At 38.1% G+C, this 12720-nt stretch overlaps 1 non-coding gene across 1 annotated transcript; it reads left to right on the top strand.

Moving 5' to 3' along the window:
• Nucleotides 1-4945: 4945 nt before the first annotated feature.
• LOC137714029 (small nucleolar RNA R71) lies at nucleotides 4946-5052 on the top strand. The gene has a single exon (XR_011065371.2). It is a non-coding gene; the product is annotated as a small nucleolar RNA R71 (small nucleolar RNA).
• Nucleotides 5053-12720: the final 7668 nt, after the last annotated feature.

Genomic DNA, 12720 nt, shown 5'->3' with positions numbered 1-12720 from the left:
ATAGGATTATTCTTAGCATTCAATCAAAGAGAAATAATGAGATCATTTAAAGTGAAATTGAAAGAAAAAGATAGGAGCAGAAGAACTTTAAACCCTCTCAAAGAAGCAAATAGGCTCAAAATAACTCACTAGGGTAGTGTCCACTATTCTTCTTTCAGAATTTGAGCATGGTACTTTTACCATCATAATTCTAAGAGTAACAACTTTGTAAAAGAAAATAAGATACGAAACTTTTTCATGACAACACTGTAGTTTTGTTTGTAAACAAAGCCCTCATATACATTCACATTAGTAAGCAAAAGAAACCTTAACCAAAACTAAAACCAAACGAAAATTTTCAATCCCACACCCCCAAACCTAAACTAAGCATTGTCCTCGATGCTTAAAAATGAATGGAATGCATGCAATGCAAATAGGCAGAGTGTGTGGAATGAAAATAAAATAAAACTAAAAGACATAAATAAAAGGAAAGAACACAAACCCAGCTAGGTTGCCTCCTAGCAAGTGCTTGATTTAATGTCTAGGCAAGACTTGGCAGCGTGTCTAAGTTGTCGTAAACTCGAGAGAATTTACAACTTGGTAGGCCTACTCCTATGGGACATTCTCCAAATAAGGCTTCAAATGCTGCTCATTGACCTTAAAATAGGTGCCATTCTTGAGGTTCTCTATCTCCACAGCTCCATGGGGAAATATTTGAAGCACTTTGAAGGGTCCAACCCATCTAGACTTCAATTCACCTAGAAAAAGTCGCAAATGTGAGTCATACAAAAGCACTTTCATACTTGGTTGGAACTTTTTCCGGAGAATTGCTTTGTCATGATAGAGCTTGGGTTCGTTCTTTGTAGATCTTAGCATTCTCATATGCTTCATTTCTGATGGCTGCCACCATCGCTAATGCTTCATTTCCGGAGAATTGCTTTGTCATGATGGCTGCCACCATCGCTAATGATAGCTCTCGGAGTTCCAAACCTATAAAAAATCAGATCCTTAAGAAAATTCAAAACAACCTTGTGATCATTAGTTCGTGTAGGTGCTGCTTCAACCCATTTGGATACATAATCTACTACCACTAGTATGTATGCGTATCCAAAGGAGGACGGAAATGGTCCCGTGAAGTCGATTCCCCACACATCGAACATTTCCACCACCAAAATGTTGTTCAATGGCATTTCATTCTTGCGGCTGATGTTCCCCACTTTCTGGTACCTATCACATTTAGAACAAAAATCAAAAGCATGTTTAAATAATGTAAGCCAAAAGAAAACTAAAACCTTTAAAGCTGTCTTTTTGCCACCGAAATGTCCTCCACATGCCAATGCATGACTAAATGTTAATATGCTTTGTTGCTCACTCTCTGGGACACATCTTCGAATGATTTAATCAGGGCAATACTTGAACAAATATAGCTTGTCCCAAACATAGTGTTTCACCATTGAAAGGAACTTTTTTTTCTCCTGAAAAGTGAAATCATCTCTAATTACACCACAAGCAAGATAGTTAACAAAATCAACACACCATGGTTCTTTTTCTTGAATGACAAAGAGCTGTTCATCTAGGAATGATTCGTTGAGAGATAAAATTTGTCCATCTCCATGGTTTTCATCAACAATGCGTGACAAGTGGTCAGCAACAACATTTTCACTCTCGTTCTTGTCTCAAATTTCCAGGTCGAACTCTTGTAACAAGAGTACCCATCTAATCAAGCGTGGTTTGGCATCCTTCTTTGTCAACAAGTACATAAGAGCTACATGGTCAGAGTACAATTACTTTAGAGCCAACAAGATATGAACGAAACTTTTCTAAAGCAAAAACAACAGCAAGCAACTCTTTCTCGGTTGTGGAGTAATGGAGTTGAGCATCATTTAATGTCCAACTTGCATAGTAAATCACATGTGGGAGCTTATTCATCGTTTGACCTAAAATAGCACCAATAGCATAGTCAGAGGCATCACACATTAATTCAAAAGGTAAAGACCAATCTCGTGCCATAATAATAGGATAAGAGGTTAGTTCATGTTTCAAGGTGTTAAACGCATTCATACAATCTTTATCAAAGTGAAATACAACATCTTTAACCACAAGATTGCATAATGGACAAGTGATTGTGGAAAAATCTTTAATGAAATGACGATAAAAACCAGCATGTCTTAGAAAGCTTCTCACTCCCTTCACTGATGTAGGGGCTGCCATATTTAAGATGACGTCAATTTTTGCTTTGTCAACTTCAATTCCCTTGCTAGATATTACATGACCCAACACGACACCATGTTTCACCATGAATTGACATTTTTCCTAATTGAGAACCAAATTTGTTTCCTAACATCTTTGAAGCACTAGAGAGAGATGGTTAAGGCAATCATCAAAAGAAGAACCAAAAACTAAAAAATCTTCCATGAAAACCTCAATGAATATCTCAATCATGTTTGAAAATATTGCCAACATACATCTTTGGAATGTTGATGGGGCATTGCAAAGGCCAAAAGGCATCCTCCTATATGCAAAAGTGCCAAAGGGACAGGTGAATGTAGTCTTTTCTTGATCTTTTGGAGCAATCGCAATTTGATTATAACCTGAATATCCATCAAGAAAAAAAATAATGTGAGTGACCAACTAATTGTTCAAGCATTTGATCTATAAAAGGCATAGGAAAATAATCTTTTCTAGTGTCCGAATTGAACTTCCTATAATTAGTGCAAACATGCCAACTAGCTGAGGGTCTGGTTTGCAGAAGCTCTTTGTTCTCATTCTTTACCACTATGATTCCAATCCTCTTAGGCACTACTTGAAAAGTACTGACCCATTTGCTATCAGAAATTGGGTATATGATACCCACATCTAGCAACTTCGACACTTCAGCTCTCACTACTTCTTTCATGTGTGGATTGAGTCGTCTTTATGGTTCACAGGTTGGTGTGCTCCCTCCTCCAATAAAATCTAATGCATGCACATGGTAAGGCTTATTCCCTTGATATCTGCAATAGACCAGCCAATGGCTGATTTGAACCCTTTTAACACCCTAATTAGCTTATCTTCTTCGATTGGGGTGAGGTCAGATGTTATGATAACTGGAAGAGTTTCAAGTTCAGCTAGGTAAGCATATTTTAGATGTGGTGGAAGTGGTTTAAGCTCAAGTTTTGGAGCCTTAACAATGGAAGGGATCAGACGTGTGATAGATGGTTCTAATGGCTCTATAAGATGTGAAATAGTTTAGGGATATGGTTTTAATGCTTCCAACATAGCCACCACTTCCATGAGTGCATATTCTTCGTCAAACTCGTCTTGAGATTAACTCTAAACAGATTGCAATGGATCATTGGATTGTGCCTGCAAAAATTTAGTGAAAACAAGCGAATCAAGCACATCAACCGAACAACAATCAAGTGAACTAGAATGGTGAGAAAGAGATTCAAACACTTTGAATTGCACAGTTTCTCCTAGCACAGTCATGGTGAGAAGAACATTTTGCACGTCTATGATAGTCTTTGCAGTGGCCATAAAATGTCTCCCAAGCAAAATAGGTAACTCACGATCATGTATAGGAGCTTTTTCCATATCCAACACCACAAAATCAACATGCAAAATTAGTTTGTCAACTTAAACTAAGATATCTTCCACTATACCTCCTGGATACTTCCCTGATTGATCAGCAAGTTGCAATGAAATAGTTGTTGCCTTCAGATCCCCCAAACCTAATTGAAGGTACACTGAATAAGGCATTAAATTGATGTTAGCACTCAAATCAAGCATAACCTTTTCTACTAGCTTGTCTCCAATAGTGATATTGATAGAAAAACTGCCCAGATCCTTGAGTTTTGGTGAAAGCTTTCTTTGAAGTATATCACTCGCATTTTCAGATACCATCACATTCTCATTAGGTCCATACTTTCTCTTATAGTTTTTCAGCTCCTTGAAGAATTTCCCATATGCTGGCATATTCCTAATGACATCAAGCAAAGGTAAATTAACATTCAGTTTACTTAAAATATCAAAAATCTCTTTAAATGACTTATCCTGCTTGCTTTTGGCAAGTCATCCTGAAAATGGGATGGGAGGAGTGTAAGGTTTTTCAGCCTTTTAAAGATTTGGAGCTTCAAATGATGAAGTGGCCTTGCTTGGATCATCATTCAGTTTCTCAATCTCTTCTTGAGTGGCACCTGCATTCACATCATCAGATTCATTAGTAACTTCATTGCCAACTCCATTATTAATAACCTTACCACTTCTAAGTGTACTAATTGATTTGGCTTACTCTTGGTTCCTTTGAAGTATCACCGGTTGGCTCGGAAACTTTCCGGCCTCTCTTTGACTCAAAGCATCTGCAATCTAACCTAATTTTGTCTCCATTTTGGTTAGAGCAGCTGAATGTTGTTGAAGCGTAATATTGGTAGTTTCTTGGAATTGAACGGTGTTTTGAGCTAGCATTTTAACAGTATCTTCAAGTGTAGTAGCAGGCTTTGGTTAGAAGTTTTGAAACTAATTGTTATTCTTCCATGACAGGTTGGGATGATCTCTCCAACTAGGGTTATATGTATTAGAGTATGCGTCACTCCTTGGCCTTTGATTGTAAGAGTTCATGAGATTCACTTGCTCTTGGACGAATTTGGGATAAGCCTCACTAGCTGAGCATTGATAAGTTGGATGACCTGGTATGTTGCTAATGGCACACACCTCAGCTATCTTGGGCACCATATTGAGCACAGAATCAAGCTTTTTTTCCAAACTTGCCACCTGCAATGCAAAATCATTATTAGAACTCATTTCATACATTCCAGCTTGTTTACCTCTTGTATCTTTGTGTTGAGCATTAGATCCCAACATCTCATAGATGTTATATGACTCTTGAGCATTCTTTTTCTTCAAAGCCCTACCTGATGCATTATCAACAGTTGATTGACATGTTTGGGTTAATCCATCACAAAAAATTTGTATTTGTAAGTAAGGAGGTAACCCATGATGTGGACATTGCAGCAAAAGGCCTTTGAAGTGCTCCCAATATTCATTGAAAGGTTTTCCATCATCTTGCTTAAAGTTAAAGATTTGTCTTCTCAAAATGGCTGTCTTTTGAGTAGAAAAAAACTTCTCTAAAAATTTCTTAGCTACAGCATCCCAAGTGGTGAGCGAACCAGGTGCTAAAGTCATTAGCCAAACCTTGGCCTTATCTTTCAATTTGTAAGGAAAGACCCTCATCCTCAGATTTGCTTCATTCACTCCCTGCAAAGGTAAACCACTCACAACAATATAGAATTCTTTAATATGGACTAATAGATCTTCGTTAGGTAAACCATAAAAAGAAGGAAGCATGTGAACATGTGAAGATTTGAGATCATAGTTTATAGGTTCAAGAGGCAGCAAGATGCGTGAAGGTGCTTTTGGTATAATTGGTTGAGCATAATCCTCCAAAGCTCGATTGTCATCATTATTGTCAACTATCTCTTCATCGCTGTCCGAATTAGAGTGCTCATAATAACCACCTACACTCGTTGATCTAGAAGAACTATCGTCCTCTTCTTCATGGTTAATCAGAGCACTAGTTGGTATAAAGTTCCCAAAGGTATTGCCCCTTAACCGTTCAAGTCTTTGGCCTATCTCAGCAAGTTTATCTGACATATACTACCTAAAAAACAAAAATAAAATGGGATATAAGAATCTATACTTTAAATGAAAATAGATAGGGTTTTAAACAAAAACAAGCAATTATAGGGGACTGCAATCAGTCCCTGGCAACGGCGCCATACTTTTGTTATGTTCCTTCCTAGTGCAAAAATATGGTTAGTATAATGGCACGAGTAAGGGTGTTGAACCACAGGGACTACTTGGACCTCTATAAATTACTAACTTTGAAATAACCCTAACTAAGGAATGAAAGTAACCAACTGAGAGTAGTTTTTGTGTTGTAAACTTAATTAAATTAAAATGCAAGAATGTAGTAGCGAATAATATATTGATGTAGAAGCAATGGGGATGAGGCCAGGGATTCGAATTCACCATTACAAAACCAATTCCATGTTTATAAAATTATGTCGTATTCAACTACCAACCTGTTTCCTGAGTTCGTTTTACATAAATATGATTAGCCATATGATGTGTTGTTTTGATCAAATTCTCCTAATCTGCAACCTAATTGGGATGTTCAACTTCGATTCCTAATTAAGAGTCTTTAGCATGCAAGAAAACGTTAAAGAACCAAAGAAAATACATGGCAGGATGTTTGCATAGCATTCTCTTCATTCATTCACATGTCTACCAAGATTAAGAATGATGTTTACTATAATCCTGATTAGATGATCTGTAGTTAACCCTAATGTTGATCAAACATTAAAATCAACAAACAAATTTAACAATAGATTCATTGAATGAAACAGGAAGCAAATTGATAAACTGAATACTTTAACTTAAAAACATGGATCAATTTTGCAAGGCCACATCCAAATCCCTAGCTATGAACTTAGTTACACAACATGTTCACAGAAATTAAAACGAAAATAAACAACATGAGTGAATATAAATTCAGGAGAGAAAACCCTTGAAGCAATTTTGATGTAGAACTTCTCCAAGAACAACCTTCTCCGATGAGTTTTCTGTAGTGGTGAAAGTGTATGGAATGGCTGGGGTTCATCTTGGATTCTTTATTTGGACTTCAAAACAAGTAACAACTTTATTTGGGCTCCAAAATAGGACACTAAACTTATCTCCATGTTTGAATAAGGATCAGCTCCACAAAGGGCATGTTTTCACTTCTTTTGCCTTCAAATTGATTCTAAAGTACATGTAACTGCACACTAACACAAAATAATGTAAAATGCAACCAGTTTAACTCAAAAACATCACAAAGAGACTAGAAATGGATGATTTAAATGCATGAAATATATGAGTTATCACGTAGCATTGGTTCAACATCATTGTTATTGATTTCCACATTCTCTACATGTATAAAATACCTCGTACCGAGAGTGTATAATGATACTTCCCCAACTCCAATCATACACCAAAGGTTATTACAACCATTCAAACAATTCCTTGATGGGTTAAAGATAACGCCATATCGATACTCGTATTTTCCAATTGAAATAAAGTAGGATAAGCTGAAAGTGTTCAATGTAGATATGTGCTTTTGTACAACCAGACTAATACACGATAATGCCCTCGTAACCACTGCCGTTGTCAAAAACTTAGCTCATTTTGCAATTAAGTGTACTTAAAAAGTTATAAGGTTGATACAGATTTTGGACACGCTATCCACGGAGAAATGTCATGTGATTTTCAAGCAAAGATGGTAAATGTTGACTTTAAGTCATAGATAAGATGGCTTATTCCAAACAGTTCTACATATTGGAAATATAAGTGATACTCCATCATGCCACCTCTATATAGCCAAAACATCCAAGGATATGTCGTCATGAATCTCCAAAAGATGAATGTCATCGAAAAGTGTAAAGCGATGGTGAAATGAGACAACAGTTTAGTTGTCAGAAACTCTATTCATTTCCAACTTTCCAAACTAAAGTAACTTTTCTCGGCTGAAAAGTGAGGAAGGATACTATAGGCGAAAAATCACCAACAAATTGTTGATAAAGTCGAGAGGACCAAGTTTTCAGTGTTGTGTCGACTTTATCAATAGGACAAATTGTCAACTTTCTTCCGCTACAAGCTCTTTTTGGGAAAAGAAAAGAATCTCATCCATCAAGATCACGTCTTCCAAGAAGAGTATCAATTTAATCGAAGTTTACAATCTAGGAATCTGGTACAAAGCTGACTAACAGAGTTTAGAGAATTTGGTCTCACTGTCGAAGTAGATAAGAAGATTATCGATTAGACCACTGAGAATTCGTCAGACCATGGAGGCAAACTCAGGTTACCAAGGTTGGTGGACTACACCATCAGTTCGAAGTAAGGTTTACATGATTTTATTTTATTTTATTTTATTTTCAATCGTCGGCCGGTCAAGTTGCTAAAGTCTAGGCACAAACCTAGGGTTCAATCTTACGCCTTCTTAAATAGATTTGAAGTTTCCTAGATAAGGTGTTTGGTTGGGTAATCCTCTAATCGGTAAGCTTCAGTGACTAAGCTCTCTCAATAAAGTAGGACCCGTTCAAAAAGTCACAAGGACAACTGATGTATGAGTTGTTCGATAAGGAATAAGGAGAATAAATGTGGTGATAACAAGGTGAATCATTGATGTATTCTACTTTTCGCATTCGATGGCATCCCAAGTAGAATTTTAAGAAAAAATGCCAAAGGTATACCTCTTCAAAACGTGCTAAGTTACTAACCAACTCTACAGCTCGAACTTAAAGGTCTTCACAGTTTTCTCGACACTCAAAACATTCTAGTAGTGGGATGTCATTTCATAGTTCGATTCTACTATCCCTTTGTGAAAGTGATCAAAAAGTGGCTAGACAAAGAAATTTTGATTACCTAAATAGGTAGTATGGTTAACCTAACCGTGAATTTACTATCTTAACCATGAATTTCTTGGGCTGCTTGGCTTGGCTAAAGCCAAGGGCAGCTTGTGTGGCTGGGGCCGCGAATTGAGGAAATGGGGTGCAATGCTAGGCGAGTCGCATAGCTCATGTCTTCTGGCTTCTTGGACCTAGCCAGGCCGGCGATTGAGAGAGATGAGGAAGTCAAGGGCCTCATGGGTTGCTGGAATGCTGGGCATACATGCCTTCTGCCTGCTGGTCTGAGAGAAAAAATGAGGAAAAAGCTAGTATGGGTTGAGTTCCCCTGTTGAGTACTATGAATAGCATTGGCTGTTTAGTACATAATATATGAAGTTCGTCAGAGTCCGAAGATTCAAGTGCTTCGACTTCGGATTATAGATTATTGAATCCTGGGAGACGGACGCCTACCAAACTACAAGCACCAAAGTAGGGGCGAAATTTTGTCTTTAGAACATTTAACTTATGCAAAACTCAATCTCTAAGTTTGTCAATCTTTCTTACTTTCCCTCTACGTTGTTTATATTAATTTTGTACACGTTTGTGCTGTTATTTTCTTGATGATTATTATCATTGAAATTCTTTTGCTGCTTTCATATTTTCTAATATTGCTCCAACAATCTAAAGATAGAAATATATTTGGAATAATTAGACAATATGATGGTGTGTTTGTAAGATGTACATGCAATTTACGGGAAAAGCAAAAAGGAAGGTAAGCATAAGTCTTTACTTGATTCGTGCCTTTTGCATAGTGTGCTTTTAAAATTTGGCAGCTATTAAGGCAATAAATCAGTACCTTCTAGTAAAGAAAGACTGAGTGACACAAATGAATGTCGTGTGTGTTTAATACTTGTGTTTCATATACATAATCATGTTTGTAACTCTGATTTGAGGTTTTGCGATTATATGTTTTGACGTGGTTGATAAATCTTTGAATAAAACTGAACATAAATATGCTCCATATGATAGTTAATAGTGCATATTAGTATCAATCCGTGGGATAAGGTCCTCTTCAAGGAAGGGACTTCATTTGAATTGTTGCATTTAATTGATATACATGCAGCCAAGAACTTGTGGCAGAAAGATGTGAAATCGGGATTTTTTTTTTTGGGGTCAAAAGGTAAACTTTATTAAATTCTAATAGTAACGTTTACATCTTTAGCAAAAACATTAAATAAAAACTCCAGACCAATAGCATCCCAATGAAACGCACCACCATGTAAGGCAACCTATGAATATACAGCATGAGCAGTAACATTTCCATTCCGCTTGACAAACCCAAACCTCACCCCTCATAGTTGAGATACCAACTAACCAATATCATGAAAATAACATTCCAATGTTACATCCACCACACACTCCCCATTAACCATACTAATTATCATGTTAGAATCAGACTCAATCTTAACTTCCTCGGAACCCAACTCCAGACACACCACTAAAGCCGCACTAATCGCCGCAGCTTCCGCCATTGCCGCCGTATTAAAATACAGACCGCCCACCCCTTCAGCCGCTTGCAACAACCCAGCAAAATCCCACATTACCCATCCATATCCTCCTTTACAAGTATTAATACACCATGCCCCGTCGCAATTAATTAACCTTGATGACTCCATAACCAGGCCACTTCTACCTAACTGGATGTCCTGCAAAGACAACAGCCGCCACAACTTCACACCCACCAGAGTCATGCACCTCCGAATACTTCTACCATCGCCAACCCTCCATTTCATGCTTTTCTCCAAAATCTTTTTGCCTTGAACAATACCTTTCCATCACCATGACGACCTTCTACCCACCTTAGCCTCCGTAAACAAACGATCTGGAAAATACTTTGCTTTTAAAATTTTCCCCAGAAGCGAACTCGGATCCTGCAAGATTCACCATCCAATCCTTGCTAAATAAGCTAGATTAAGGGACACTAAGTCCCTAAAACCGAGCCCCCCAAAATTTTTCCTTCTTTTCATTTTTTCCCATGAGATCCAATACATGCTGTGTTTGTCCTTATTCCCTCACCACCAAAACTTAGCAATAGCAGACTCCAATTCCTTACACAGACTCACCAGAAGTTTAAAACATGACATCGCACAGTTTGGCAATGCCATAACGACTGCTTTAATTAGCACTTCCTTCCCGACAGGGGAAAGGAATTGCTTCACCCACCCATTTATTCGCCTTTCCAACGCTTCACGAACCCTCTAAAAAACCGCTTTCTTCAAAGAGCCAAAATTGGCCTTTATCCCTAAGTACTTCCCAAATTCTTCTTTGCCTGTAATATTTAGTAAGTGCCTTCCTTCGATTTCGCGAACATTGAGCCCCAAAATACAAAGAAATTTTCTCCCTATTTATAACCTGCCTCGAGGCTTCCGCATAGCACTGTAACACATCCATGACCTCTCGAACTTCTTCGTCCTCTGCCCTACAGAAGATTACAGCATCGTCGGCAAAAAATAAATGAGATAATGGCATCCCCCAGGCATCACCAGCATCCCATACAACACACCCTGCTCCTCCCTCTTCCAAAGCAAAGCCGAAAATCCTTTAGCACAAATTAAGAATAGAAATAGAGACTTAGCATCCCCTTGCCAATCCCCTTGTCATAGCCCCCCTCTGTGGCTGAATAAACCCAGTGGAGGCACCATTAATCAACACACTATAAGTAACCGTAGTGATGCATTCCGTTATTCTATTTCGAAACTCACCCGGAAAACCCAAAACTTCCATCATGGCCAAAAGAAAACTCCATTCAACTTGATCATAAGTCTTCGCCATATCCAACTTCATAGTGACCGACACCTCATCCACATCACCATGTTGATTTAGAGAGTGGAGTATCTCATGTACCACCAAAACATTAGCCTGAATCTGCCTTCCAGCCACAAATGCCGACTGATTCACACTAATGATATGCGGCAAAGCCAACTTCATGCGATTAGTAAGAATCTTTGGAATTACCTTATAAACCACGTTACATAACGAGATCGAACGTAACTGAGTCATATTCCTCGGGCTAGAAACTTTCAGAATAAGAACAAGATGAGTACAATTTAGTTTCTTAAGGAGTTTCCCAGATAACCAAAATGCCTTCACCATCTCCACTATATCACGACCAACCACATCCCAATATTCATGATAGAAACTCCCTGTAAATCCATCTGGGCCTGGAGACCTATCAGTAGAGATTTGAAACATAGTTAACCATACCTCCTCATCTGTTATCGGTAGCAACAATCTCATCTTATCCTCCAAGGATATCCGAGCCTCAACACAGTCTGTTATCTCCTCAACCCTACTCGGATTACAGGTGAGGAAAAGGTTCTTAAAATAATTCACTTCAATCGAATCCGCCCTACTATGGTCGATACACCAGACACCCTGATCATCTTTTAATCCCAAGATTTTATTACATCGTCGGTGTTTCGTCGTTTGGGCATGAAAAAATTTAGTATTCTTATCCCCACCTAGATCTATTAGGTTCAAGATTTAAGCTTCCAATATATTTCTTCCTCTTTTACCTGAGCCTTTAACTCTCTTTCCTTACACCGCACCTCATCATTCATAAATATTGAAGACTTATAGGCATTTTGAAGGTCATTCTTCAAGGACTAAATACGTACCTTCGAGTTACCACAATTAGTTCACCTCCAAATTCTGCAAACCCCAACATACCCATTTCAAATTTTCCACCACCTAAAGAGCACGAGAGCCCACAAAACCATGCCTCCAATTTTCCTTCACAATGCCATGACACTCCTTCTCTTTATCCTACTGAGGGTCATAAATGAAACGTCTCTGTCGTTTAAATGGCATAACATCCATATCCAAAATAAGCATGGCGTGATCGGACCCTTTTAACACTTCATGTAAAACTTTTGCCTCTGGGTACACGCTAACCCATCCACTTGTTGCTAAACCACGATCTAGACATTTTTGTATAGGCCCCTCATCCCTTCGATTCCTCCAAGTGAACGGGTAACCAACAAATCCCAAGTCAAGCAGCTCATTATCAACAGTAAACTCACTTAAATCCCTCATACTAGCCACAGACATATAATTTCCCCCTTCCTTCTTCAAATCATCCATAATGTCATTAAAGTCACCAATGACCAAGCATATATCCCCATCTGCCTTGAGTTGTCAAGACAACAACCTCCATTGACCCCTCATCTTCTTATCATTAGTACTTGCATAAACCGCAAACAACCTCCACTTCTCATTTTCTATGCCATAAAAAATTCCTACCTCAATAAAAAAATCCACATACTTAACAAGTAACACTTCA

The sequence above is a fragment of the Pyrus communis genome, chromosome 1 (genome assembly GCF_041283825.1).
Source record: "Pyrus communis isolate YQ-2024b chromosome 1, ASM4128382v1, whole genome shotgun sequence".
Lineage (NCBI taxonomy): Eukaryota > Viridiplantae > Streptophyta > Magnoliopsida > Rosales > Rosaceae > Pyrus > Pyrus communis.
This window is presented reverse-complemented; position numbering and strand designations above follow the sequence as displayed.